The sequence below is a fragment of the Sceloporus occidentalis genome, unplaced genomic scaffold, assembly GCF_023333645.1.
Source record: "Sceloporus occidentalis isolate IW3139 unplaced genomic scaffold, rSceOcc1.0.p SCAF_3, whole genome shotgun sequence".
Taxonomy (NCBI): domain Eukaryota; kingdom Metazoa; phylum Chordata; class Lepidosauria; order Squamata; family Phrynosomatidae; genus Sceloporus; species Sceloporus occidentalis.
The window spans coordinates 166,105,067-166,130,357 of NW_028316983.1; the positions used below are offsets into that span (position 1 = coordinate 166,105,067).

A 25,291-nucleotide genomic window follows, 5' to 3' on the forward strand; every position below is an offset into this window, starting at 1 on the left:
CTAAGCAAGATTACTTAGGGCTGAGACAGACTGGCCCTTTCCGATGCCCTAGTCACGTGCTAGGGTTGCCTCAGGGTGGCGCTTCCAGATGCCCCTCAACCCTAGCAAGGAATGGGGCGTCAAAATGGTGGCGCCCTGTACACATGGGCACCGCCATTGTTACGCAAGCGCTTGCGACACTTGCATAACGAGTGCGCCTGTGGCGTACTTGTTACACCGCAGCTGTGGCATAAAAAGAACCCGCTTTTCACAAGTTCCTTTTACTCCGCAGGGAAGCCACACGGTTTGGCGGCTGTGGCTTCGCTGTGGAGAGAAAACAGGTGCCGGCAGGGCGCCATTTTTCGGTGCTCTGTACTGCGCCTTATGAAAAAAATCGATATCCATGTCAGGTCAGAATTAAAATGTATTATTGTGTTAACAGGCCCTGAAGCAATAGGGCATCTTCTTTAGCCTATCCATATTTACAGTATTTATCAACTTGAAACCCATATTATTATATTACACTAATTATATTATTGGTAAAACACAAATGCAAAGTGACATCATTTTGTTTGGTATGTGTACTATGCAGTGGGCCCTTGGTATCTGCTGGGCTTTGGTTCCATGGCCCCCTGTGGATACCAAAATCCATGAATGCTTAAGTCACATTAAATGCAATGGCATAATGAAGTGGTGTCCCTTATATAAAATGGCAAAATCAGGGTTTGCTTTTTGGAATTTATATCTATTGGGAATATTTTGAAGCTGTGGATGGTTGAATCCATGGATAAAAAATCCATGGATATGGAGGACTGACTTTATTTTGTTTAGTCTATGTACGGTACTGTTGTTTGCTTAGAATACAGCACTGTACAGGTATTCATACTTACATTTGTGCTTATATTTGTTGAAAGAGCGGACCACGTGTCAGGTAAGTGGGTTCTGGTAATAACAGTGTTGAAAGAGCATATTGTTGAAAAGTGAGACATTGAAAAGCAGGGGAATGCTTATATTTAATCTGTAGTATCTATAGCTTTTTTCTGATACTCATTTCTTTTTGAACTTCATCTCTTCTGAATATTCGAGTGTGCAAATGCTAATTTGCTAGCTGCTTGTGGAAGATAAATTTCAGGTGGATAGGTAAGGAAGCTTTTTTACATTGTTTTTTGGGAAGAGGGTGTAAATGAATAACACAGGGCTAGTTACCTAGTGAGAATTTTTGTTGACTAATAAATCTTTGAGGTTTATTTTTAAACCTGTGTTCTTCCTAAAAAAAATGCTTAAAATACAAGTGCTGGTATGCAGGTAATGGCTGCAAATGATTCATCAATTGAGTTGTAAAATGTTTATAAAGTTTACTATTATTACAGTTCAGATCTTGTGAATCGTGTTATTTCTAATGGTGTATTTGCAAACCGAAAGGACAAATAAGGCTTTAAATTATATATTCTTCCATGTGAATTTTGATCTTAGTAACTGTGAAATTGGTTTCTGTCATACTTTCTTATGTTTTTCCCCTCACAGAGAGTTGCAGAGCATATTAAGAGAGGAAAGGTTGAGTTGTTTTCTACATGATCTTGGCAGTAACTGATTTAAAGCTTAGAATACAGGTGTTACTTTAGCATGAGGAATTCTTTGATAGGCACAGCATTCAGTGTAGTATCCCCCCCCCCCTTTCAGAATATAAGTGCAAATATGTTATTCAAAAGGAAAATAAGGAAAGCTACAGTGAATAATTATGGAAATAAATTTTTGGTGATATAGGTTTTTTCCCCATTTCAGCAAAGGATTGTTTTATCAGTTACAGGAATATGATTTCAGCCAAAAAATAACATGCTTAGCAATGTACATGTGAAGCAGGTTTTCTTCCTCTATTAGCTCTTTTCTGTAAATCAAAAGTTATTTTGGATATTCCCCTGAATTTGATCCAGTTTGCTGGGTAGTTGCTTCTCAAAGGATGGGATTCAGAAACTACTGATAGCATGAAGCATACAGATTGGCTTTTTGGCATGGGATCCCCAGGTAGAAGGGTTAGACATTTATGTGTACATACAGTGAGCCTGTAGTATCTGTCTGCTGGGGTTTGGTTCCAGGACTCCCCGGAGATACCAAAATCATTGGATACTTAAGTCTTATTAATTAAATACAAAATAGTAAAATGGTGTATATAAAATTGCAAAATCAAGGTTTGCTTTTTGGAATTTATGTATTTTAAAAAATATTTTCCAGCTGTGAATGGTTGAACCTGTGGATGAAGGAACCATAGATACAGAGGGAAGATTGTATTAGGTTGGAAATGTATGTGTGCATATCAGAATGCATATCAAAATGATCCTCCCAGCTCTTGGCCTTGTGCAAAGAGGCTAACATATATTAAGTGTGTGGTAATCACTAGCTTTTCCGCATGAACAGACAATAGAGGCCTTAAGCTGATAGTTATTAAAGTTATAATATTCTTTATGTCCCATTTTTCTCACAACAGAGGAGCTGGGTAAGATTGTTTAAAATCTCATAAATTTTATAATTTGGTTACCATCTGGTCCTGAACAGGCAAGCAGTTTTCTTGAACCATTCTTTGATGATTTTCTTTATAGTATGAGGATCTGGTTGATAAGTTGCCTTGTGGTTCTTTCTGACTCATCTTTCTGTCTGGGAAATGAAACTTGGGAGTTGGCTGTTTACTCACCTTCTGCTTGAGAGTCAAATAATACTTCTCACACTGCCTCCTACCCATGTTGTGGTATATGTGGATAATGTGATTATATAGTTTAGTTGCTAGATGGCAATGGATTGTATCTGGATGGAGTCCAGAGTGTCTTGTTTCTGTTTGTTCTTATTTAAGAGAGACCATGTTCTTGTTTGATGTCCTGGCTAGTGTGCCCTTTCAGTTTTCCATGACCGTGTAGTGTGATTTATATATATATGGCTAAGAATTTTTAATGCATTTTATTTATATTAATATATGAGCAGACACACATGTTTTAGCCATTATTTCCTAGTACATGTGACTAAGAGTTAGGTTTAGGCTATTGTAAAATATACGGTCTGTAAAATTATTTTTGCCAAGTAAACAAATATAGGTTTCATACCCTATGGCAGTTGTTTTCATTTGAAATAACAATACATACTTTGTTCTTTTTATTATTCTACCAATCATTATATATATTATAGAAATTTGATCCTCACACTAGAGATGTAGGCGGGTTACAAACCGCCACTTACGACGCGCTCCATGCGTGCTAGGGTTAGGAAGGGGCGTGGTAGGGTTAGGAAGAGTTGCCCGTTCCTAATTGGCCCCGGTCCCAACGCATGCAGAGCGCGCCGTAAATGGTGACGTCCATCCACACGGGCGCCGCCATTTTGACGTCTTGGACGCATAGCGTCCAGACATGTCACGGCGGAAGTGACGCCGCTAGGGCGCGCTTCGCCCCTCGCGGCGCCACTTCCGCATTTTGAAAAGGAGTGCCATTTCGGTGCTCCTTTTTTGCTGCGCCGGGAAGCCTCGCGGTCTGGCCGCTGAGGCTTCCATCCGCAGCAAATGGCGGCGGCGGCAGACCGCCCGCTTTAGGGCGGTCTGTAACGCACCGTAGATTACTTTGTGTTTGTTAGAAATCATTGTGTTAATTTGTTTTTGTCTCCACTATTGAACTGTGTAGTCTTAGTGCAACAATGTATTTATTATTAAGAAAAGTTTCAATGTACAATATTGTACTGTTCTGAAATGAATTGTTAATAAAGTATCTTTGAATGATAATTTATGGTTATGTAATATGGTGAGATTATTGTGAATTTGGGTGATGGTGGTAGATCAAATTAAGAATGGATTCCTAAACAAGTTTACTAGAGAGCAAACCCCCATGAATACAGTAGGACCTAGTAAACATGGATAAGATCGCATTGCAAATCAGACGTTGGTTTACCAAGCTATAAACTCGGACACATTACCTATGAACTGCTGCACTACCATACTGATAAATAATTCAATGCATTTGAAATGTAATGCTAGTGAAGACAAATGAATAGGCCTTGGAACAAACTCGAAGTGAAGATTACAAAACTGAGGCTGTTGTACTTTGGACATATCATGAGATGGTGTGATTCAATGATGATGTGACAGTGATGCTTGTAAAAATGAAAGGCAATAGGAAAAATGAGGGAAACCACTCTACAAATGGATTGATTCAGTTAAGGAAGCCATGGCCCTGAGTTTGCAAGACCTAAGCAGTGCAGCTGATAACCAAGTCAAAGTTGACTTAATAGCAAATAACAACAGTCTGTTTTCAATTTTAAAAATAAGAATTTTAGCTTTCATAATGATTGAGAAAACAGTCTAAATGTGTCCAAGATTGAGGAATAAGAATTAAATTAAAATCATGTGAATATATAGTGGTAATTTTTAAAAGGCAATGGCTTGATTGTAAAGGTATGGGATTCACTCCCTTTCCCCACAATATCTTTTGAGAGGATTTGGATGCAGAGACCTTGCTGCATTAAGAAAACATTACTGATTAGTATAGGATACATGGGCATGGTTTACTTTTTTCTGTGTCTGTGTGCGTGGGCGCATGCACTATACATGTAATTAATTAGGAAGGTACAACTTTACAAAGCATGATATTTTTATGAGCACATTTTTCTGCAGCAGACTTCTGAGTTATCTGAAGATCCTAGCAAGTGGTGGTGTAAAGATGTCAAGTACTAACTTCATTTTATGCAAATTACTCTTATGAATAAATTAGTGGCAACCCTTCAATTGTAGATTTGTATCGGCAGGTGCCCTTGATGCAAACTAAGTTGCCCACTCCTCTTTCATGTTTCTAATGGCTTTTATTATTCAAGAGTACTTTGAGGAGCTTGCTTATGAGGGATTTAAGGATCTCTTGTTAACAAGCAGCTTACTTCTCTGTACATTTGTAGTTTCTTTAAACATTTGCTCTGGAAAATATTAAAATGATCATTTTAATTTCCGATAAGGACCACTTCCATTTGTCTGTCTTTTAAAGAAAAACTCTTGATGCAACTGGAAGCAGAAAACGTGTAATATTACCTGCGCCTAGGCTTGGCAAATCACTAGCGATACATTCAAACCTGTGGTCTAGTCTCCTAGTTGCCCTCTTGAAAACAGATTTTCTGAGGAGTAAAACAAGCAGCTGTTGCCCAGGTTGAAGGAAAATAAATGAGTCAGTATTAAGGAACTGCTGCCAACAATAGATTTCTGCCAATTCATTAATTTCTCCCAGCTGTTATATGTCTTCTTCTGTAAGGTGAATATACTTTTATTTTCAAAAAGGGAAAATCCAGGGCCAGCTCTAATTTAATAATTGTCATGGGCACTTGAATGTATGAACATAGATTTGTGTGATCGACATGAGTTTTTTCCTTTTTTGCTTTTAAATATTTGCTTACTTTTGAATTAAACTTTCTAAGAGAAAATGTCTCTAACATTTTTCTCTTGTTTTCCCATAGCTGCCATTATTTCTACTTTTCAGGTTCTAGTTGCTGATGTTTCTGTTGCTGTTATAATCCCTAGTTATCTTTTTATCCATCTGGAATGCAATTATGTCTAGAATAGCTGTGTCATTTGGGTGGTTTGTGCAGCCATGTTGTCACTGTTCGAGATCATTTTGAAATGAATATAAGAAGTCCAGGATAAGAGAAAAATGTAATTTTGCATACAATACATAGAACAATTCAGTCTTCCTGGACATTCCATATGGGACCTCTGAACAACAGTCCTTGAATTTAAAAATGTGTTCAAGGGGTATTGGAAAGAAAAACAGCAGAGTTGGGATATATCCAGAAACTCCAGTCCATTGACAGTAGGTTGAACAGGAAGAGTGGTTTATTGACACATTGCATATATTAGAACACTAGTTAAATCTTCAGGAAGGGCTCTGTTGCCTATTTTATCACATTTCCTTTCTGGTTTTCAGTCATAAACATACTATATTCCAAGAACTTCCTCCACTGTTCATATGTGCATCTACTCATCTTCGCTTTAGCCAATATTGTTCCTCCTAACCTTGTCTCCCAACAACCATAAATAAAACTGAGCATGTCACCCTATGCACAGGGTCTGCATTTTCATTATTATTTTCACAAACAACTTGCTCTTTCATGGATATAAATGCCTGTCCATAGGCACTTCATGCCATGCATCTGATGAAGTAGACTCAGTCTATGAAAGCTTATGATAAAAACCTCTTTCTCTCAGTCTCAAAAGTGCTACAATATCCCTTTGCATTCTGATTCAGATTAACACAGCTATGTCTTTGAACACTTTCGTCATGTTATTTTCCAGATTCTCTGTGAACAAGCTCTGTCTGTAGGGAGTCTCTTTTGGTGTGTTCTTACATTCATAGTATGTCTGAGCAATCAATTAAAACCCCTAAATAAGCAGAAAATACTAGTAGCAACCATTTTACATTCCAGTGACTTCCCCAGCTTGAAAGTAATACCTGATACAAATGAGGGAAGGAGAAGAAAAGGAAAAGATTCTCACAGTACAACCTCAGTGCTGTTCTTGTTCAGAAGATGCATCCCTGAGAGTTGGCCAACCAATCTCTGTTTAAAAGCCTCGGATGAAGGAAGTCACTACCTTGTAAGACAGTCTATTTCATTGTCAACCAGCTCTTACCATCTTCTTAAGGTCTTCATCAATAACTCCTTTCTTGTAATTCATTGGTTTGGTCCTATGTTGGAACAGCACAAACAAGCTTAGCATCCACCAGCCCTTAAAACCTAATGAAGGTCTAGTTAATAGTTTGCTAGAATCTAGTGAAATTTCCTTGTTCACTATACTGAAGAATCAGTAGGGTATGTGACTTAAAGTACCCCAGAGACTCCAATAAATCTCCACATGGCTGTAAAATGAAATATTTTTCAAAATGTGCACACATAATTTTAGTCATCCAACCATATATAAACAACAAATAATACAGAACAGAAAAGTAAAGTGGAAGAGATGCAACAGTGCATGGGGGTAAACTATAAAAGTTAAAAAGCATATTCACTAAGCAAGTAACATGGACATGAAATTAATAAAGACTCATCTAGAGACTATGCCTGTTTATTTGATTCAAAAGGAATAGCCATTTACTTTATGTGGAAAGCTTATTGTATTGTAAACTCAATAACCTTTGTATGTTATCTCATCTGCCTTTATATTCATGATGTAGCCTGCACCTGGTTAACAAAAGTTATTAGCCTGCACATTTTTCCCTAGTGTATATTAGGAAATTATACATATTTAGATGTTATAGACCTTCTTTGCTTATTCATTTGGAGGAAATATTTTGATAAGTCACTTTAGGAATGGCTTTTTACAAATTTTCTGTAGTGTTGTTTTGTTTTGAATAACCTTTCACTTAGTCAGATAATACTTTCAACTGGCTTAAATGGTATAAATCAAGCAGAAATTGCACAAAAATAAGCTAATGAGAAGTATGTGGGTAGGTTAATCCATATCTTACAACAGAAGTGAAAATCTTGGGGCATCCAAATAGTGTTGGGCATACAACATTCAGCATCCTTCATCATCATCTGTATTGGCAAGGCTGCTGGAATTCTAGTCCAACAAATCTGAAGAACCATATGATTCTTGCTCCTGATCTAGATTGGGTACACTAAGTGATGGAATAGTGGACCAAGTGAATAATCGTTGTAAAATGAATGTTACTCTGGGCATGCCAAGTTTCTTAAACTTTGAGGCAATATTATATATATTTCTCTTCCAGGAAAATGTGCATGTGTGGAAGGGTAATCTCTATACCTTTGTTCAACATCTAAAACAGATGGTGATACTTTTATGATTAATAATACATAATTACTAGACAAGTTTTTCCCCCTGATAGTGTTTTGTTGAGGTAACAGTGGATTTGCACCATAAAGATACCTCAGGATTAATTTGAAATATATGTGTACGTATTTATATTTTTGATGTTTAATGGACTGGATTATTATTATTATTATTAACCTTTATTTATGAAGCGCTGTAAATTTACACAGCGCTGTACATGCAATCTTTTTAGTTAGACGGATCCCTGCCCTTGGGCTTACAATCTAAAAAGACATGACACAGAAGGAGAAGGGAGTGGTGACGGGAAAGGGTAAGAGGTCCAGCAGTTCCTCTCTACCTCCAAGGCCTGGACCAAGGCAGATGGACAGGAGGGAGGGCTTGGCTTCAAAATGGAAGGTTAATCATTATCCAGGGAAAATACATACTCACAAGTAGGATAATACATATACAGTACATAGCAATACAGGAAATGGATCGATAAACAGTCAACAGCAGAACATCAGATAGTAAGTGACAATTATGCGATGCCTGGGAAGGCTTCTCTGAACAGGATGGTTTTCAACTCCGTTTTGAAGCTGGTTAAAGAAGTGATGACTCTTGCTTGTGGAGGAAGAAGGTTCCAGGAGTGAGGGGCAGCAAGTGAAAAGGGGCGAATCCAGGATGGGGCAGAGGAAATCCTGGGCTGAGACAGGAACCCTTGACTACCAGAATGGAGGGCCCTGGTGGGAAGGTGAGGAGAAAGAAGGTGTGATAAGTAAGGAGGGGCCAGTCCATGGAGGGCTTTGAATGTCGACAGCAGGAGCTTATACTGAATGCGGAAAGGGAGAGGGAGCCAGTGAAGGGATGCCAACACAGGAGAGATGTGGTCAGAGCGGTGGGTGGAAGTGATAATGCGTGCAGCTGAATGCTGGACAGAGATTAAAGGATGGAGGTGAGAAAGAGGAAGCCCAGCCAGGAGGACGTTACAGTAATCAAGTCGTGAGATCACTAGGGCATGGACCAGGATCTTGGCAGTAGAGGCAGAGAGATATGGTCGGATTTTGGCAATATTGTACAAAAAGAATCTACAAGCCTTGGCTGTCGTCTGGATCTGAGGGATACACGACAGAGAAGAGTCAAAGATAAAACCAAGACTGCGGGCTTGCTGGACTGGTTGAACAGAAATGTTGTCCACAGAGACAGAAAAGGAGTGTTGAAGGGTGGATTTAGGAGGACAGACAAGAAGCTCCGTCTTGGACATGTTGAGCTTCAAACGCCGATGGCGCATCCACTGTGAGACAGCTGTAAGGCAAGACGAGACTTGCTGTTCAAGCCTTGGAGAAAGGTCAGGGGCAGAAAGATACAGCTGGGTGTCATCGGCATACAGATGGTAGGAAAAACCAAAAGAGCTGATGAGTTTTCCTATGGACAGTGTGTAGAGAGAAAACAGAAGGGGACCCAGAACAGAGCCCTGGGGAACTCCAACAGATAAGGGAACAGGAGAAGAAGTCTGACCCCCTGCAACTACTGCAAAAGATCTGCCAGACAAGTAAGATCTAAACCAGTCGAGAACAGAGTCTGAGAACCCAAGGTCAGAGAGTATGTCAATTAGGAGACAGTGATCAACAGTGTCAAAGGCTGCAGAAAAATCGAGAAGAATGAGAACAGAGTAAAGGCCATTAGCCTTGGCCTGTAAAAGGTCATTCGAGATCTTTGTGAGAGCTGTCTCTGTGGAATGCCTTGGGCGGAAACCAGACTGATAGGGATCAAGGATGGAGTTGGTTTCGAGAAACTCAAGACAGCGCGAATAAACAACCCGTTCCAAAACCTTAGAAAGAAAGGAGAGAAGAGAAATTGGACGATAGCTAGACAAAGAGGAGGGGTCAAGAGAAGGTTTTTTTCAGAATTGGGGAAATGAGAGCATGTTTGAAGTCCGAAGGGAAGGAGCCTGTAGAGAGAGAGAGATTGAAGATATGGAGAAGCGAGGGCAGAAAGGAGGGATCTATAGAGATTAGAAGACGAGTAGGAATTGGATCAAGAGGACAGGTAGCAGGTTTGGAAGAGTTCAGAAGTGTAGAGAGTTCATCCAAGGAGGCAGGAGGAAAGACAGAAAATTTGTTAGGCGAAGGGGATAGAAGATTAAGAGCAGAAGAAGAATCAGGAGGGACTATCTCAGAGCGAATAGTGGTAATCTTAGACATGAAATAGTTAGCAAAGTCATTAGGAGAGAAAGATGAAGAGACAGGAGGAGAGGGAGGTTTAAGCAAAGAGTTGAAGGTGGAGAACAAACGCTGCGGGCACCTCTCATTGGCAGAGATCAATGATTTGTAATAATTCTGTTTTGCCATAGAGAGGGCGCGTGAGAAGGACGAAAGAACAAATTTGAAATGGATAAAATCAGCCCACTCTGGACTTTCTCCAAAGACGTTCGGCCGCTCTAGAGCAGGACCGGAGAAACTTAATGTTGGGAGTAAGCCAGGGCTGAGGTCTAGTCTTGGAGGAAGAAGTGCGTACAGACAGGGGCAAAATGGTCAAGAGTTGAGGAAAGAGTGGAGTTAAATAAAGACATAGCTGAATCAGCAGAATCCCTGAGATTTAGGGAAGAGAGAGATGAATCCAGGGTCAGACCAAGATGGTTAGAGTCGACAGACTGAAGATCACGAAAATGGCGTTGAATAGTGTGAGGAGGAGGAGGAGTATAAATAAGAGCAAAGGAGATTAAATGATGATCAGATAGTGGAAAGTCAAGTGCCAGGTAGTCAGAAATGGCGCAGTTTGCAGCAAGAACTAAGTCAAGACAGTGACCAAGAGAATGAGTTGGAGTTGGAGTGTGGTTGGAGGCCAAAAGAAGCTAGCAGAGAGTTAAAACGAGATGTTGTAGGGTTATTGGAATCATCAACGTGGATATTGAAGTCACCTAGGATCAGAGTGGGGACTGAATCAGAAAGAAAGAATGTCAGCCATGATTCAAAGTCTGAGAGAAACTGGGTGGCAGAGCCAGGAGGGCGATAAATAACTGCGACCCGGAGCTGTAGAGGAGAAAAGAGTCTAATAGGATGAAACTCAAAAGAAGAGAAATGATAGCTGGGGGGAAAAGATAGAACTTGAAACTGGCAGGAGTTAGATAGCAAGAAACCAACCCCTCCTCCTCGACCCTCAGGGCGGCTTGTGTGGGTGAAGGAGAGACCACCAAAAGAAAGGGCAGCGGAGGGAGCAGTATCATGTGCTGGGAGCCAGGTTTCTGTGAGAGCAAGGAGGTTAAAGGATTTAGAGAGAAAGAGGTCATGAATTGCTGTTGCTTTAGGGGCAGCAGAGCGGCAGTTCCAGAGGGAACAGAGGAAGGGAAGCAGGGAGACGGGGAGAGGCCGGATGGGGATCAGGTTAGGAGAAATGTGGCGAGCCATGGGAAGGATGGGGTTCACAGAGAAAAGAAAGAGGTGAAGCTGGCTTTACAATTAAAGGTCAACAACAACAACAATAACAATAATGACAAAAACAATAATAATATAGCCAGCTCAGGCCTTCTGGGTAGGAGTCCGATGCAAGCAGGAAGTTCTTCCAGGGAGCACAGGTTATACTTGTCCTTCTTCCTGTGGAGAATTCTGGGACCAGGAGGAGAGTGAGATGGAGCCAGGTGCCTTCTGGGAAGGGTAGAGTTCCTTTGTGTAGGGCAGATGGGAAGCCCTACCTCCTGCTTTCCCTCAGAGGCAGAGATGAAGCCAAGAGCCTTCTGGGAAGGGTAGAGTTCCTTTGTGTAGGGCAGATGGGAAGCCCTACCTCCTGCTTTCCCTCAGATCTAAATATTAGTCACATAAGATTGCATGGCATTACCTTTCATTCACCATGATATTTTCCTTTCTGTGGTAGTGAGATTGTGTGCTCCTGTGAGACAAGAGGCTATGCTGACAATAACCATTCTCCTAGTAGGGTCTTCCATGTCAGATAGGCTTTTTCTGAGAAATCAGACTAAATGTGCCTGTACTGCAGCCATTCACTCAAAACCACAAGGTTGCGAGTTCAAGACCAGCAAAAGGGCCCAAGCTCGACTCAGGCTTGCATCCTTCCGAGGTCGCTAAAATGAGTACCCAGACTGTTGGGGGCAAATTAGCTTACTTGCTAATTAGCTTACTTGCTGTTCACCGCTATGATCTTTGGAATAGCGGTATATAAATAAAACAAATTATTATTATTATTATTATTATTATTATTATTATTATTAAACAGCAACAGCTGTAGTGGGGTGTATGTGTGACACTGGTGGAGGATCCCTCAGAGACAACAGCAGTGGCACCATAAGTAACACTTATTACTACACAGAGATATAGTTGTGTTAGTCTGTAGAATCAGTACGTAGAGAGATCTTGTAGCATCTTTGAGGCTAACTGAAAGAAAGAAATTGGCAGCATGAGCTTTCGTAGACTTCAGTCTACTTCCTCAGATGCATTTAGTGGAAGACCTAGACTGAAGTCTCCGAAAGCTCATGCTGCCAATTTCTTTCTTTCAGTTAGTCTCAAAGGTGCTACAAGATCTCTCTATGTACTTGTTACTACTGTGCAGAAGGAGGCATGGTAAACCTCTTTTGAATGTCTGTTACTGGCAAAACCCTATGATGAGACAGTCTAAAATGAAATAAGAGATAGTGTTAGAACATGAGATTCTTAGCTTAGATAGCACTCAACAAACTACTGGGTACAGAAGAGGACAACTATGCATAGTGCTGTGGCTAATGAATCAACTGGTCTCAAGCTGAAAGAATGTTCAACTGTTGATGTGCTCAGAGATGAAAGGAAAGTCTGAAACTACACAACACATATTATAGGGATATAGAACGTAAGAAGCATGAATTGGGAAAGCGAGACATAGTAAAGCAAGAAATGAAACGTATAAACATTGCAGTATTTGAGGTGAGTGAACTAAACTGGACAGAAATGGGACATTTTAATTCAGTATTTTACTCAAGAAATGAAAATCTAAGAAGAAATGGGGTGGCCTTAATAGTGAGGAGAGATGTAGCAAAAGCAGCCAAAGGATATAATGCAAACTCGGACCAAGTCATATTAATAAGACTTGAGGGAAAACCCATCAGTGTAACCATAATCCAAATTTATGCTGCAGTTACACAGGCAGAAGAAGAAGGAATCAGAAGATTCTTCACTGGAATCCAAGAAGAAGCCTAGGATCAAGAAATGAGAGCAACTGATTGAATTTTATGAAGCCAGGAGTTTGTTCCTTGCAAACTTGTGCACAAAGGCAAGGAGAACTACTATAATAACCAATGAAGAGTAATAGAAGATGTCAACCAAAAAGAAATAACAAGACTTCTTCCACAAGATCCAAGAAATCAAAGAGAAATTTAAACCAAGAATGGGAATACTCAACAACCAATAAGGGTACACATTACTTGACCAAAAGAAATACAAGAGAAATAAAGAAGACAATGGAAACGATGCACTTATATAGGAATGGGATAGAGCTTGGAAAAGTGATATTTTTTGGATTGCAATGCCCAGAATCCCTGGCTATGCTGGCTGGGGGTCCTGGGAGTTTGAATTCAGTTGCTCACATAGGCACTGGAATGGGCCAGTTACATGAATGATTGCGCGCTATATCTAAGAATCAGAAAATCTAACAGCAACAAAAACATGTCTTTTTTCCTTGCCTCCCACTACAGGAGAAAACAAACTGGCCCCTTCCAAGGCTCCAAATTTGCCAGAGAAGCTGTTTGTTCAGCCTGTTGTGAAACAGAAAAATAAATATCCTAATGCAAAAACTATAAAAGAGATGAAAAGACAGCAGATTAATTCAAGGACGAACCATTTGAAGATCAACCTACACTTTTGGAAAGTGAAATAGAAGCTGCACTCAGAGCACTTTGGAAAAACAAATCACCAGGAACAAAGAGCATGCCACTAGAGCTACTTCAAGCTACAGAGACAAAATCTACTCTACTTCTAACTAAAATCTGTCAACAAATATGGAAAACAAAACAATGGTCCACAGACTGCTGTTTGGTCTCTGGATTATAGTGATGGAACCATGTTTCATCAAAAGTGATGAGCCATTCCAAAAAAATATCACTAGATGGCTCAAAATTCTGCAGTTTCATTTCTGATCAGTATTTAAATTTTTTGGCACCCACTTCCCTGACAGCTTCTGCATAGCGAACTGCTCATGAATTATAAACCCAAATGCATTCCTGTGTCTCAGCAATTGTTTTAGATGAGATTCCCCAGTCTGCCAAAATCAGGTCATGAACATGCTCAACAATTTCAGGAGTTGACACTGAAAGAACTCCCAGACCTTGCTGCATGTTCAGTCTCAAAATCTTCATGCTGAAAGTTGGCACACCACTTCTTCACAGCTGGGTATGTGCACTTGTTACTCAATGTATGCATCATACACTCAATGATTTCCTTTTGAGTTTTCTCTTGCAGGAACAAGAACTTTATGATGGCCTGAAATTCAGCACTTGAAAATTGCATACCTCTTTGGTTTTTCAACAGTTATTGGTGTAGCTACATCCAATTTAGAATCTGGGCTTCTGGAAAAACCACTTGTTCTTGCCTGTCTTGTATCTTTACTCAGATTTCACTATAGCTTCTTGCCGAGCCATACGTTTCAGTGAAGGGACCTTAGATATGCCCTTGTTGATAATGGCCTTGTCCAGGGCAATGTCAACAGAATGTCTGGTTGGCATCAATTGTAGAATGTTCCACCCTTTTCTTTGACATGGTTCTATCAATGTTTTGGGAGGGAAAAACCAGAAATTAAAGCTACAGTCATGAAAGCTAATTGGCAGTTTACAATACAAAAGAACATTCTTTCAAGCTATAGTGACACAATTATGCTCAGGATTTAGGAAGTGGGTTGTGCCAAGAACTTTTCAGCACCCCTTTGTATCAGTGAGTGTTAGCCCCTCACCTCTATCCTGTTTTTTTCCACCTTGGATGAAGGCTGTACAGAGCAGCCTTCTCTATCCTGGTGTTCCCCAAATATTTTGGCCTTCAGTTCAAATGATCCCTCCTCATTGCCCAATATTAACTGGAGCTGATGGGAGTTCCAGTTTAAACATTCTGGAGGGCACCAGGTTGTGAAATGCTCATAGCTCCTGTCTCTTGACTCTGGGCAGCATGCCTATAAACCACAATGTTTTATTCCCCCTCCTCCTTATCCTTAGCTGACCAGTTATCTTTCAAAAGCAGCTGTGCTTGGGATGGGGAGTGGAGGATAACCCAAAAATGTTACAGCAGGGTTATGTCAATAAGTAGAAACTAAGACAAAAAGGTAGAATCTTCCCATTACTCCTCTAAAAAGCCATAAATGAATTAGGATCTGTGCATTTCCTAATTTAGTATATGCAGCAGTGGGCAAAACAGCTTCAATTTTTAGCAACACTGTGGAACATTTCCAAAATACCCTAGTGTAGACAAGGCCACGCATATCTGCAACATGTACTGTTCACAGAAGCCAGATTGATGTTAATTAGGAGTGGGCGGCATGCAAGTATAAAAATAAAATCCCTTTCTACAATGTTTTAGTATTAAAATAGGGTACATGATGTGGTGATTAGTATATGTGTGTGAAGCAGTTATGTATCTTTTATATTTTGCATCAGTATAAAAAATATGTATAACTTGTTTAACAATATAAGACTGAACATGTCATTATTCCATGGTTTGGATGTGCTTCTGTTTCTTTAGAATACAATTACATTTTGGTTGGGAAAGAATTCTCAAGAATTTAGTAGATGTCAAAAGAGCTATTTAGGCTGTAATCCTACACATATTTACTTTGGCTTATACAGAGCTTTGAAGCAGCAAGTTAATATATTAAAAGTAATGTAATTGCCTGCATAAGGAGACTACATTTCAAAAGTAACACAATGAATGGGAATGTAGTTATTGTAGTGATATAACAAATTATTTTTACTGGTTAATTTTAAATTATACCTTTAATAGATAATTTTAGGTGTTTCTATAGGAATTTTTCATACCCCCCCCCAAAAAAAAAAAAACTGGCAGTGAAATAACAATAGAACTAGCAAGTACATTGCTATACCGCTTATCAGCGCACTTAAGCACTCCTTCAGCGGTTTAATATGTGTAAAGCTAATTGTCCCCAACAAGCTGGGTACTCATTTTAGTGACTTCGGAAGGATGCAAGGCTGTGTCAACCCTGAGCCCCTGGCTGGTATTGAACTCACAACCTTGTAGTTTGTGTGTGAGTGGTTGCAGTACAGGCATTTAACCGCTGCACCACCAGGACTGTAATGGAATGGAATGGAAGAATCCTATGCTGCTTAGAAACAGTGGCCACATGTGTAGGATTCTGAAGTTGTTTGTTTTAACCACAGTTTGTTGAACAAAACCATGATCCAGCTCCTAGATATCAAAATAAACCACAACTTGTTTTGCCAAATGTTAGTGCATTATTCCCAGATCTCAGACATGGTTAATGTAATGGAAGAGTAACAAATAGTACAATGAGTCATTCAACAAAGCTACTGGTTAAACATCAAATTGCTTTTCAAAATTAATTTCCAAATTATGTGAATGCATGAGTAAATAAAGGATAGAACTGTAACACATTTTAAAAAATCAGTTTGTTCAGGTTGGATTACACTATCAGACCTGACATGTAAGTGGCTTGAGATGAGGAAGGCCTTACTATGCAGGACAGATGCTGTGTCTCTAAAACAGTGGTTCCCAAATTTTGGTTTTCTAGATGTTTTGGACTGCAGCTCCCAGAATTCCCAACTATTGGCCAAGCTGGCTAGGGCTTCTGGGAGTTGAAACCCAAAACACTTAGAATCATAGAATCGTAGAGTTGGAAGAGACCACAAGTGCCATCCAGTCCAACCCCCTGCCATGCAGGAAATCACAATCAAAGCATCCCCGACAGATGGCCATCCAGCCTCTGCTTGAAGACCTCCAAGGAAGGAGACTCCACTACACTCCGAGGAAGTGTGTTCCACTGTCGAACAGCCCTTACTGTCAGGAAATTCCTCCTAATGTTGAGGTGGAATCTTTTTTCCTGCAGTTTGCATCCATTGCTCCGGGTCCTAGTCTCTGGAGCAGCAGAAAACAAGCTTGCTCTCTCCTCAATATGACATCCCTTTAAATATTTGAATAGGGCTATCATATCACCTCTTAACCTTTTCTCCAGGCTAAACATCCCCAGCTCCCTGAGTCGTTCCTCATAGGGCAAGGTTTCCAGACCTTTCACCATTTTAGTCGCCCTCCTTTGGACACGCTCCAGTTTCTCAATGTCCTTTTTGAATTGTGGCGCCCAGAACTGGACACAATATTCCAGGTGGGGCCTGACCAGAGCAGAATATAGTGGCACTATGACTTCCCTTGATCTAGACACTATACTTCTATTGATGCAGCCTAAAATCGCATTGGCCTTGTTAGCTGCCGCATCGCACTGTTGACTCATGTTCAACTTATGGTCTACTTGGACTCCTAGATCCCTTTCACACGTAGTTTCATTCAGCCTGGTGTCCTCCATCCTATATCTATGCTTTTCGTTTTTCTGCCCTAAGTGCAGTACCTTACATTTCTCCGTGTTGAATTTCATTTTGTTAGCTATGGCCCAGTTTTCTAGTCTGTTCAGGTCATTTTGAATCTTGATCCTGTCCTCTGGAGTATTAGCTACTCCCCCTAATTTGGTGTCATCTGCAAATTTGATAAGTATGCCCCCAATATTGTCCTCCAAGTCATTGATAAAGATGTTGAATAGCACTGGGCCCAGGACAGAGCCCCGTGGGACCCCACTGGTCACTTCTCTCCAGGACAAAAAGGAGCCACTGTTGAGCTTGGGAGAACCATAGTTTGAGAATCATTGCTCTAAAGCAACCTTTGGAAAAGTGATTTTGCCCATGCTGTAATAGGATTCCACATTGCAGATGGAACAGGGTACTACTTGAAATGCATAGTTCAGCCTTGCCCAAACATTGCTTTTCAATGCTATAGCAGGGAGGACATGTACATGGGGGAAAGTAAAAATACCAGGATTAGTAGTTCTATCATTCATACAAGAGATGGTGGCAAAGATGTCAATATTAGTCAGATTTCAGTGTCATTTGGCTTTGACTGAAGCCTTGTAGGCGCATCTTCTATAAATGTCCAGATATTCACAGGCTATTTTGGGAAATGATGCCAATGAGTAGCTGGATATACAGTATAAAAAAGTAGACTTATTTATTACATTATAACATGTATAGCACTTTGCAGTTTCCTGAGTGCTTTGTGATATTTGGTTGTAACCTGGCAACAGTCCTTTAAGACAAATGAACATTATTATTTTTATGCAGAAGAAGGACTCAGGATTGGGGAAAATATTTTACAAATTATCACTTTACGAGTTCAAAGCAAAGAACAAATTCAAACCAGAAACATCCTGGCTCATACTTGAATCACTTACTCTCTCCATTATACCAAGTTTTGTTTCTCATTATCTCTCCTCTCTAATTTGGTTCATCAGTTTTACTGAATACTCACACAAGTGAATTTTTTGTTGAACAATGTCCCTCTATAGAAAGAAAAATATGATTTGAAAAGTACCTTGTTATACATTTATTGAAATGTTCCAGTGAACTTAATTAGACTAATATAGTTTATGATATTAATTGCAGATGAAGTCCCGTAATGACAACCAAGAAAGATTTTGTATGTGCATCTGGAAAATATTATCTTACCTCAGGCAATCCAGAAATAGTATAAACTGTATGTTTCTGTTATAAAATTATAGGAGCTGATTTCATTTGACAACAAAGTATGTCTAGTTGTTTTTTGTTTTGTTTTTTATGTCATTTACATGAATAATTTATTCAAAAGCCTCTATTGAAGAAGCAGTTGTGTGTTCCTTTCTTTTTCTTTCATGTAGTGCTAACTCATGTTAAGGATTAGGGAAGGGAAAAAATTCCCTGTTTGTGCTGGAAAAATATATCCTTTGGCTCTTTGTTCATTCACAGTAAAGAAAACTTGTTGAAGAGGAATAATAAAAGTTCCAGTTTTAAATTATCTAGTAGTCCTCTAGTTAGCAATTTGAATGCAAAGATGAGCTGAATGTGGTGGGTTAGGATCAAGAACAAGCAGGCAATATCTGTCTGTCTACAGAACCATCTTCTCGTAGCTGATCTCAGGGATCTACCAATAGAGCAGTTTACTAGCAAAACTTCTCAGCAGGGTAAGATCTGCCAGGAACAGTGCAAGGAGGAGCCAAATTTCAGCAAATCAAATCTTGTCTAGCCCAGAGATAGATCCACATTGCTGGCACACAGGCTAGAGAATTTTGAATGTTCTTAGGCTGGGATGTGTCTTTAAAATAGCAGGATCTATACTATACACTACTATAGGTACAGGTACTATACACTACTGAGCCATTCTGGGTACATATTTCTCCATTAATTTTCAGTGAGTCCTGGTGATTTTTACCTAGGCTTTCTTTGCTCCCTTAATTTGTGGTTAACTGCCCTCATTACTTCTAGTATAAATTTTAAGACATTCATTTTGACTTTCCTTTTGAAAACAGAGCTGGACATATTTAAACTATTATAAGTTAACTCTAATCACGATATTAGTCTAGTTGTAAGGGTTACAATATAACACTAATTGCACATGCTTTCAGCTCTGGTGGAAAAAGTCAGCACTGTCAAGGCAGAATTTATGTAATCTGCTCCATCTGTGGGATAGTGATCTATATGCATGTATAGTAGGTTGACCAAATTAGTTTCTAACACAGCTATTAAAAATCTGACTACACAGCTTATAGCCCTGGAAACATTCTGTAAGTGAGATTTATTTTTAGATTCAAAAGTTGGTATCTGTTTTTATCTTTTTATTTAGCAAATGAATAGGGTTTGTGGTGTCTGTAAATGTGAGATGGGTTTTTAGGGAAATCATGAGGCATTTTCCCCACTGCTGGTCATCACAGATAGAGGAAAGCACTTACATTTTAAGTCTTAAGTCTGTGTAATATAAGTTGTTGCATAACATTCTTCTTCAGCCTGTTTAGGCTTTAGCATGGAAATAGGCATGATGGCAGCCACAGATAATTGTTTTACACACATGCAGTCACAATATCTATCATTTCACATATGAGCTGGTTCATTTGTTTCTAAAATTAGCATAACGGTGATCTAACCTGATGTGCCTTTGAACTGCAAACTGCACAAGTAACTGAACTGACTCACATGGGAAGTATGATGGAATGCAGTGAGGTGCACACAGAATGCTTTGACACGGGTTGGCAAACATTAGTGTTTCAGAGACTATACCTGCTAATCCCTGAGATCCACTAGAACGTGCTCAAAAACAATACTGGAAGTAGCTGGAGTCTATTTTCAGTTTTAAAAAGAAACCATTCGGAAGAATTGTGGGCAAATTAAAATACATATGCATTGTTTTAATGGCGAATTCCCACAATTCAAGGCTCCAGGAGTGGCACTCCTTTTGTTAGCCAGGTTTTTTGGGAATGTGAGTAGGAGGCAGGATGGGCACGTGTAAGAAGGCCTTTTCAGTAGTCTCGTTCCCATAGAACTGCCTATCAGCTCAGGTCCTTCAATCCACTAGCACTAGAGTATTTTAGGAGAGCCCTAAAGATGTTTTGTATGTGTGCGTGGCTTTTTAAAGATTGATTTTTACAGAGATGCTGTTGGCTTCAGCTGTACTTTCTGTACTCTGATTCGGCTGAATACATTGAATGTTTATTGTCCATTATTTCATAAGTTCACTCTTAAATGCATTTTATTTTGGAAATTGCATGAGAGAGGTTAACCATAAAGGTAGCCTGTAGTTGTTTTTTTAATGGCTGTCATATTATCTAATTCTATCTGGGTACTGTGGTATAGGCAGAAAAATTATTTGTTAATTAGAATTATTTAAATAACATAGCACTGTACAACAGTACAAATTGCTTAGGGTAACTCTTCAAATTCCTTATCTCTGTCTTTGCTTGTTTTAAAGCTGCTTTGGCTCTGTTGTTGTAGCTTCCTAGCTGTGGGAGTAAATGAGGATTGCCTTCCCTCACAAGTAGAACAATTCCAGGTAGTTCTTAGTACTGCTTCTTATGCCTAACAAACAATTTTGGGCGTTAGACCTTCACATGTTTCATCTCCTCATATATGAAACAAGCAGTATATACATATTTTTCTGTATTCATTTAATAAATAATAAATAATAAAACATTTATTTTTATCCCGCTTTTTGTAAAACAACAATCAAAGTGGCTTACAACATTAAAACATTCTAAATGTTATGTAGTTGTATGTAATTTCTATTTCATGTGACTTTAATATAATAAAGATCTATTAAAAACATTCTAAATACGATACAATTATATTACAATTCCCGTCCCCCCTTAAGAAAGGATTAAACAAATTAAAATTTATTTTAAAAAACAGCTAAAATCAAATCAACGTTGGGCAAAATGGTAGGATAATAGGTAGTAGATGGGAGTAATCCTTCTATGGCCGTGAACCTTATTTGTGAAAGGCCTGCTGGAAGAGATCTGTCTTGATGTGTTTTTTAAAAAACTGTTTAAGTTGGTAGTTTGACAGATCTCATCCGGCAGACCATTCCATAAGCTGGGAGTGGTTTCAGAAAAAGTCCTCTGGGAGGTTGCAGTTAACTTAGGGCCCAAACAGACAGGCCAAAATAAAGTTACTTCAGGTCACTTTGACGGTATGCTGTTTAAATGACACATGCATCTTAAGAGGCCAGAAGCTGCGACAAAGCTGCGCTCTAGTCCTCAGGACTGGAGCATGGCTTTGGTGTGGCTTCTGGCCTCTTAGGATGCATGCAGCATTTAAACAGCATATCTCCAATGTGACCTGAAGCAGCTTTATTTTGGCCTGTCTGTTCAGGCCCCTAGTCTTTAAAGGCTGCAGTAAATTCCTTCCAGAAGACCTGAGTGTGTGGGGCAGATTATATGGATTGCTTTCTTGCTTTAAATTCTCTTCCTGCTGTTCAAAAGTGTGTGTGTGTGTGTGTGTGTGTGTATGAATTCAGCAAAATTACCATATGCATGTGTCATCAGCATCTCATATCATGATGAGATCAACATCTTGTATCATAAAGCTGGTGGGAAGAGTATATCCCATAATATAGAGAAAAAATATGGTTAAATATTCAGCAAAGAAGAGTTATTAATCTAGGATACAGATAAACACGAAATTGCCTGTTTGGGATGAAACAGACCCGCATAAAAAGCTAGCTTCCAGCCGGCTTGGGAGCATAGCATACAGAGAACACATGCCCCCAAGATGCCTGGAAGCTGGCTTCAAGCCGCCTGGCTACCCAGACAGGAGCTAGCTTCCTGGCGCTCTGACAGCATAGCATTTACATGCTGCACACTGCCGGAGTGGCTTAAAGCCACCCATGGGCCATGGCAGGTGGGAAAGGCCACCTTTTTGTTGGCCCAAGAAGGAGTGGCTCTTTGCTGCTCCTTTTTTGGCCAGCTTCAAGGTGGATTGGGTCTGTGACATGTGGTTGGCACGGTCCCAATCTGCCTTTGGAAGGGGTGGTTGAAGCTTCCCCTTTGGTGTGGTCTGTTTCACCTCTTAGTCGTGTGCTAGTGCAAATGAATGAATTAGAAGGCAGCTGTTTGGTTCCATTAAATGAATGGTTTAACTGATCTTGGACTTCATGGCTTAAATCTTGTTTAAATCCTCTAGATTAGAGCTAATGAATCTATGGCAATTTGGTAAAAAATTAAACAGCAAACTCTTAGCAAATGTTTTGTTATAGTATCACAGTCAAGTTTACCTTTTGAAATTAGCTTGTAATTTCTTGGTTTGGTTAAGAGCATAAAAATAAAAATATAAGGAATTTTAAAACACATTTTTTAAAAAAAATAATGCTAAAAGTTGAACATTTGTACATTTGTCATTATATGTACCTTTTTAATTTACACATTTTAAAATGGAATTTGCAGGGAATTCTTGTATAGTTTCAGGTTAATCAGGCAGTTATGATAAGGATTGGCGAATGCTAAGGAATATTAAATAGTTGTCTTATTAATGCCCTGCTTTTGGTACTGTATTATTAATTATTAGTTAAGAGTGTTTTTTCTTTGCTTCAGGGACTGCAGGTTTCTAAGTACGAGTTCTCAAAGTGTCACTGTGAATTGTAGCATTGTCAACCCAAAAGGTGTGTGTTTTGTATATTTTATAATTTTATTAATTGCAAATGCACTCATTAAAGATACTTACTTGCTTAATCTGTAGCCGGCATATGTATAGCAGGCGTAGCTGAGTAATCTGTTAACAGCATGATGCACAAATGTGTAAATTAAAAAGGATTCTGGACTAGAAGCAGGTGATTTCTTGAATTGATGAATTTGGTCCCTGTCCATAGGATAATGTTGAGTCATTTCACACATTTTTAGTTGGCTTGTTTATATGCAACAGCGTTAGCCTTGATGAGAAAAGTAATACAGTCTTTTCCTTGGGGGACTTGTGCAACTCATTCCTCATTAGTGAGAGAATAGTTGCTCTGCACATACTCAAAGAAGCTCTGATTTGACATGTTCCAGCAGTTCTGCAAATCTCTCTTGCCTTGAAAGAACAACAGATCCTTTGAATTGTTGCTTGTATATTGGTGACTTTAATAATACTGTGACACCATAGTTATTAGAGTGCCTTCAGTTGTCAACTGGATTGCAAAATTCTTTCAACCTAAACATGTGCGTTTTGAAGGAAGGACCAGGTTATTTACAAAATGAATGAAGCAGTGATGTTCCTGTTTTGTATATTGTGTCATACAGGTGGTAGTGGGGTATACGGGTGGTGGTCCCAAAACCTTTCCTTTAGCAATAAATTTGACTGATGTTAGCAGGTCAGATTGGTTTATAAGGCAGCTTGTATGGACAGGTCAAATAGCTCTTCTGTTCTCTTTTTTATATGCATTGTACTGTCAATTTTCATACTTGATTAGCCCACAAAATGCCCAGAACAAGTAATTGCCCACTTGGCTTTATGAAAGTATGAAATATATAGATACATATGTACTTATTTTTAAAGCCAATCTGTCTTTGTAGTATTAACTCGGCTTCTCACAGATATTTAATTTATTTCACTTGTTTCTGAAACACTTGGCACCCTCCTAAATGTAAAAAGCCTGAATACTTCATTAGCAACATGAAAACCACCTTTTTGTTCAAAGCCTAAGATAAAATGTTTTCTGAATGAATCTAACTTCTCATTAATTTGAGCTTCAGGAACTAGAATAAAGGCGTGCAAATAAGAGTACTTTCAAATAACTCATAATTACATATACATAAAAATGCACTGACTAGCTTGAAGCGAGTTTTATATCTTATATGGGGTGTTCCTTTTCAAGACTGAAACTAAAGATACATTCACCTTCAGTGATAGCTAAAATGTTCTTGGTCTGGTTTTTCTTTATTTAAATGGTTACAAACTAATCAAATTGGAAAGAGTTTTTAAAGTTTGCATGGCTAAATTGATAGTTTTGTAGAAACGGGATAGCTAAGTGTTGGTAAGGGGTCACCTCATTAAATTCATGCCAGCCATGAGTATGTGGTAGGATTGTGTTGGCATTTGAATATCTGAATACTATTTTCATTGACACATTGATGCCTAACTTAAATTATGGGTATGGTGCGTTAACTTTAGAGGTGTGGTGATGATGATGATGATGTAGTAGTAGTAGTAATAGTGAGAGCTTCAGTAGATACTTTATCTTAACGGTTTTTGTACTTTGAAATGGATGCCTCAGCTGATTCTAAATCTCTTCAGTACCACCGCCACTACCACCAAAAAAGAGAGGGAAAGCTATGATTCTTTGGATTATAATGTGCATGTCTGTAGTCCCTTGAGAATCAGGTATTTATCATATTATCCTAAATAGAAGATAAACTGGTGACCAGGTGTTCTTTCACACTAAACAGTTGTAGCACTGTGATTCTAGTATGTGTCTGTTCCCATTGCTTCATCCTGTATAATCCTGGAATTTGTAGTCTGGTGAGATACTATAACTTTGAGAATATCAAATTATCCCAGGATTCCATAGGATATTTCCATGACAGATATAGTGGAATATTACCTCTATTACTGTGTGACAGGCTCCTGTATATGTTATATAATTGCTCAGGTGATAAGAGAATGGACAGTAGAAGTATAAACAACCTTTTTAACATCTCTGTGTTATCTTGTGTCAGAAGTCTATGTTTACAAGGTATGTGGTGTGGTTAGAAAAGAAAAGATGTGCATGAATTGAGCTAGTGCATTTTTTTCAAAAAAATAAATAAATGAAAATGTGCATGAATTCAGCCAGTGCAAAATATGTACATTAGAAGAAGCATACAACAATGTGTACCTTTATGGAGAAGCACAAAAATATGCCAAAATGTCTGTGGAGGGGGGAATGCTCACATCCAGTATGAAAAAAAATTAGAATGACAATGCTCATGTGAAACTGAAGAATTTCGTAAGAATAAATACTGACAGATTTTCAGATTTCTTCCTTCTGATACTCTCCAGCAATACAGTTGCAGTCAAAAGGTCATAGA

At 39.1% G+C, this 25,291-nt stretch overlaps 1 protein-coding gene across 9 annotated transcripts in view; it reads left to right on the plus strand.

Annotated features, from left to right (window-relative positions):
* Positions 1-25,291, plus strand: part of ATXN1 (ataxin 1) — a 291,552-nt gene that overhangs the window by 123,022 nt on the left and 143,239 nt on the right. Inside the window, exon 5 of one of the 9 annotated variants that reach the window (XR_016280568.1) lies at positions 12,872-13,380. The exons of the other annotated variants lie outside the window; for them this stretch is intronic. The gene's annotated coding sequence lies outside the window, so the exon portion shown is untranslated. Of the gene's footprint in view, positions 1-12,871; positions 13,381-25,291 lie in introns of those variants that run through there. 9 annotated transcript variants of the gene reach the window in all.